The sequence below is a fragment of the Oncorhynchus keta genome, unplaced genomic scaffold (genome assembly GCF_023373465.1).
Source record: "Oncorhynchus keta strain PuntledgeMale-10-30-2019 unplaced genomic scaffold, Oket_V2 Un_contig_19489_pilon_pilon, whole genome shotgun sequence".
Taxonomy (NCBI): Eukaryota; Metazoa; Chordata; class Actinopteri; order Salmoniformes; family Salmonidae; genus Oncorhynchus; species Oncorhynchus keta.
Genome location: NW_026281501.1, coordinates 15,001 through 20,594, shown reverse-complemented (window position 1 = coordinate 20,594; position 5,594 = coordinate 15,001). Strand labels below are relative to the sequence as shown.

Sequence of the window (5,594 nt, the reverse complement as noted above, 5' to 3'; positions counted from 1 at the left end):
GTGCATCGATCAGAAGCCTAGGTACTGCTGAGTGTGAAATCAGTTGGTAAACAAAAGCACAAAATACTTTTACAAGGACAGTCGATTACCTGGAATCACATTCAACCACTTTGACTTTGAAAGAAGAGAATTGAGATGTTGTTGCAGAACGTATTATCAGTCCCGGCTAGTTCATTTACCTCCCACACAATGGGGAACATCAACAGGTAATTAATTACCTTTATCATAAAGGACAGTACATGGCAAACAACAAACAACTTGTGTGCTGGAGTGTGTGTGTGGTGTGTGAGTGTGTGTGTGTGTTGACCGTAACTCACCCTCTTCACAGGCGGAAGTCAGGCACTGCCCACGTCCTGTAGTGGGATCTCCTTGAGGAAGGCGGGGCGCTGGCATCGAGGGTTGCCCGTGACGATCTTCCTGCTTCTCAGCCAATCACCAAGCCAGGCCAGACGACAGTCACAGTTGAAGAGTTGTAAGGGGTTACTGATGGAGAGATCGAGGAAGAGAGTCAGTACCAGACTTAATAATTACACCACTTATGCTTTAATGCGCCGTGTGTGTATGTGTATGTGTGCATGTGTGTCTTACAGTGTAGACAGTGTTTGCAGGGTGTCGAAGGCTCCAGGGGTGATGGTAGTTAGCTGGTTGTCATAGAGAGACAGCAGGCGAACGTTGTACAAGCCAGTGAAGCTGTTGTTATGGATACAGCTGATCTTGTTGTTCCTCAACATTCTGGAATAGAGAGAACAGCAATTGTCATATACCATTGTGATGTGAATAGATATGAAGTGTATTGAATTATGGTGATATAAATAAATATCAAACATACAGTCACTTTCCCATACAGTCACTTTCCCCATACAGTCACTTTTTCCATACAGTCACTTTCTCCATACAGTCACTTTCCCATACAGTCACTTTCCCATACAGTCACTTTCCCATACAGTCACTTTCTCCATACAGTCACTTTCCCATACAGTCACTTTCCCATACAGTCACTTTCCCATACAGTCACTTTCCCATACAGTCACTTTCTCCATACAGTCACTTTCCCACAGTCATTTCCTCCACAGTCACTTTCCCAATACAGTCACTTTCCCATACAGTCACTTTCCCAGTCACTTTCTCCATACAGTCATTTCCCACAGTCACTTTCCCATACAGTCACTTTTCCATACAGTCACTTTCCTCATACAGTCACTTTCCCATCCATTTCCCCCATACAGTCACTTTCCCATACAGTCACTTTCTCCATACAGTCACTTTCCCATACAGTCACTTTCCTCAGTCACTTTCCCAATACAGTCACTTTCCCTATACAGTCACTTTCCCATACAGTCACTTTCTCCATACAGTCCTTTCCCCATACAGTCACTTTCCCCATCATACAGTCACTTTCCCCATACAGTCACTTTCCCCATACAGTCACTTTCCCATATACAGTCACTTTCCCATACAGTCACTTTCCCATACAGTCACTTTTCCCCATTTCCTCACAGTCACTTTCCCATACAGTCACTTTCCCCATACAGTCACTTTCCCATACAGTCACTTTCTCCATACAGTCACTTTCCCCAGTACATACAGTCACTTTCCCCATACAGTCACTTTCCCATACAGTCACTTTCCCATTACAGTCACTTTCCCCATACAGTCACTTTCCCCATACAGTCACTTTCCCCATACATTCATCTTTCCCATACAGTCACTTTCCCCCATACAGTCACTTTCCCCATACAGTCAACAGTCCACTTTCCCCATACAGTCACTTTCCCCATACAGTCACTTTCCCCATACAGTCACTTTCCCCATACAGTCACTTTCCCCATACAGTAACTTTCCCATACAGTCACTTTCCCCATACAGTCACTTTCCCCCATACAGTCACTTTCCCCATACAGTAACTTTCCCATACAGTCAATTTGCCTATACAGTCACTTTCCCATACAGTCACTTTCCCATACAGTCAGTCACTTTCCCCATCATTTTCCCCATACAGTCACTTTCCCCATACAGTCACTTTCCCCCCCACAGTCACTTTCCCCATACAGTCACTTTCCCATACAGTCACTTTCCCCAGTCACTTTCCCCATCACTTTCCCCAGTCACTTTCCCCATACAGTCACTTTCCCCATACAGTCACTTCCCCATACAGTCACATACAGTCACTTTCCCCACAGTCACAGTCACTTTCCCCATACAGTCACTTTCCCCATACAGTCACTTTCCCCATACAGTCACTTTCCCCATACAGTCACTTTTCCCCATACAGTCACTTTCCCATACAGTCACTTTCCCCATACAGTCCTTTCCCCATACAGTCACTTTCCCCATACAGTCACTTTCCCATACAGTCACTTTCCCCATACAGTCACTTTCCCATACAGTCACTTTCCCCATACAGTCACTTTCCCCATACAGTCACTTTCCCCATACAGTCACTTTTCCCATACAGTCACTTTCCCCATACAGTCACTTCTACAGTCACTTTCCCCATACACTTTCCCATACAGTCACTTTCCCCATACAGTCACTTTCCCCCATACAGTCACTTTCCCCATGCAGTCACTTTTCCCCATACAGTCACTTTCCCCCCATACAGTCACTTTCCCCATACAGTCACTTTCCCCATACAGTCACTTTCCCCATACAGTCACTTTCCCCATGTCACTTTCCCCATACAGTCACTTTCCCCATACAGTCACTTTCCCCATACAGTCACTTTCCCTATACAGTCACTTTCCCATACAGTCACTTTCCCATACAGTCACTTTCCCATACAGTCACTTTCCCATACAGTCACTCCCCATACAGTCACTTTCCCCATACAGTCACTTTCCCCATACAGTCACTTTCCATACAGTCACTTTCCCCATACAGTCACTTTCCCCATACAGTCACTTTCCCCATACAGTCACTTTCCCCATACAGTCACTTTCCCCATACAGTCACTTTCCCCATACAGTCACTTTCCCCATACAGTCACTTTCCCCATACAGTCACTTTCCCCATACAGTCACTTTCCCCATACAGTCACTTTCCCATACAGTCACTTTCCCCATACAGTCACTTTCCCCATACAGTCACTTTCCCCATACAGTCACTTTCCCCATACAGTCACTTTCCCCATACAGTCACTTTTCCCCATACAGTCACTTTCCCCCATACAGTCACTTTCCCCATACAGTCACTTCCCCATACAGTCACTTTCCCCATACAGTCACTTTCCCCATACAGTCACTTTCCCCATACAGTCACTTTCCCCATACAGTCACTTTCCCCATGCAGTCACTTTCCCATACAGTCACTTTCCCCATACAGTCACTTTCCCCATACAGTCACTTTCCCCATACAGTCATACAGTCACTTTCCCCATACAGTCACTTTCCCCATACAGTCACTTTCCCCATACACTTTCCCCATACAGTCACAAGTCACTTTCCCCATACAGTCACTTTCCCCATACAGTCACTTTCCCCATACAGTCACTTTCCCCCCTACAGTCACTTTCCCCATACAGTCACTTTCCCCATACAGTCACTTTCCCCATGCATCACTTTCCCCCATGTCACTTTCCCCATACAGTCACTTTCCCCATACAGTTTTCCCCATTCACTTTCCCCATACAGTCACTTTCCCCAATCACTTTCCCCATTGTCACTTTCCCCATACAGTCACTTTCCCACTTTTCCCCATTCACTTTCCCCATACAGTCACTTTCCCCATACAGTCACTTTCCCCATACAGTCACTTTCCCCATACTTTTCCCCATACAGTCACTTTCCCCATACAGTCACTTTCCCCATACAGTCACTTTCCCCATACCTTGTACAAATTACCTCGACTAACATTGACTCGGTACCGGTACACCCTGTATATAGCCTCGTTATTGTTAATTTATTGTGTTACTTTCTTTAATAAATGTTTTTACTTTAGTTTATTTAGTTATTTTAAGTAACTCTATTTTATTAAAACAGCATTGTTGGTTAAGGGCTTGTAAGTATTTCCTGTTAAGGTCTTGTGTTGTGTTGTATTCGGCGCATGTGACAAATAAAATGTATTTGATTTGATGTATGCAGTGTGTGTGCATGTGCTCATGTTTGCATCTGTTTGTGTCACTGGGTGTGTGTGTGTGTGTGTGTGTGTGTGTGTGTGTGTGTGTGTGTGTGTGTGTGTGTGTGTGTGTGTGTGTGTGTGTGTGTGTGTGTGTGTGTGTGTGTGTGTGTGTGTTGTAAGTCGCTCTGGATAAGAGCGTCTGCTAAATGACTTAAATGTAAATGTGTGTGTGTGTGTGTGTGTGTGTGTGTGTGACTCACAGCATGCGTAGTCCCTCCAGTCCCTTGAACATTCCACTGCGGACAGAGTCCAGCTGATTGGCTGTGAGGTGGAGCTCATTGACTGACCCCGCCCCCTCGAACACCCCATCTTCGATCTCTGTGATCTTATTGTTGCTAAGGTTACTGGGAATAAATCAATTAAAGCGATTAAAAATAAGTTCAGTGAACTTCTTTGATTAAGTAAATAAGTTACCATAGCATCATAAACTACAACTGACATCTTTTTTGAGCTGAGAGAGGGTCTTGAAGACCCTACAGCCTCCAGTGTGCTGATATCATTGTTGTTCAGACGACTGGGAACAGAGAGAGGTGAAAACAGAACATGGTTAGAAAGAAACAGAAACACAGCGACGCATCCTGAAGAGGTTTCAAACATTTGCAGAGATAAACCATTGACATAAATGTGTGATTAATGTGGTCCAGATGTCTTGCAGTTAAGTGTCAGGGAGGCAGGTGTGTGTGTGTGTGTGTGTGTGTGTGTGTGTGTGTGTGTGTGTGTGTGTGTGTGTGTGTGTGTGTGTGTGTGTGTGTGTGTGTGTGTGTGTGTGTGTGTGTGTGTGTGTGTGTGTGTGTGTTCTTACAGTTCAGTGGTAGAGGAAGGGATGTGTTCTGGTATCTTATTGAGGCGTAGGTTGGAGCAGTCCACCACGTTGGACTCACAGCGGCATTTAGGAGGACAGACTGGATCACTGTTACACTCATTATTCAAACGGACGTCCTCGGTGCCTGAAGACACATAACAAACAACTTGAAAAAAAAAAAACGCTGTACCTGACATACAAAAAACACCTTTTACCAAACTTGTACCTGAAACCCAAAATGCACACGTCAACTGGTATAAAAAAGCTCACACACACACAACACATTGAGACGTGCTTACAACTCTGTGACACACTGGCCTACGCCTATTCTGGCCTTAGAAAATCACTCTATAGGGTCACATTTAGGATGATGAACCGAAACACCTGAGGGCTAAGACACACAAATAGCGTTTGCTGGCCGAGAGCACTTATAACCTCTGAACAGAGTGCCGGCCGTCATCTGCAATCCGAGTGCGCACTGATTTTACATGTAGAATCAGGTGAAAATGTCAGCAGTAGAAGTCAGCGGGTGGTCCCTAAACAACAGTGTGCTGAACGATATACACCACATCCACATTCGGTGCAATATGTGCGAGCCTTTAAAGATCAGCTCTCGTCTGGCCTACCACGACCCAAAAGGTTGGCACGTACTACCAGATGAGAGATGGGTAGTGAA

The 5,594-nt window shown here is 45.0% G+C and overlaps 1 long non-coding RNA gene across 1 annotated transcript in view; it reads right to left on the bottom strand.

The window, feature by feature from the left end:
* Nucleotides 1-4,587: 4,587 nt before the first annotated feature.
* The window catches only part of LOC127920421 (uncharacterized), a 10,856-nt gene continuing 9,849 nt past the window's right edge, over nt 4,588-5,594 (bottom strand). The window contains exons 3-4 of the long non-coding RNA XR_008106217.1: nt 4,919-5,063; nt 4,588-4,630 (exon numbers count right to left, since the gene is read on the bottom strand). This is a non-coding gene — a long non-coding RNA (uncharacterized LOC127920421). The remainder of the gene's footprint in view (nt 4,631-4,918; nt 5,064-5,594) is intronic.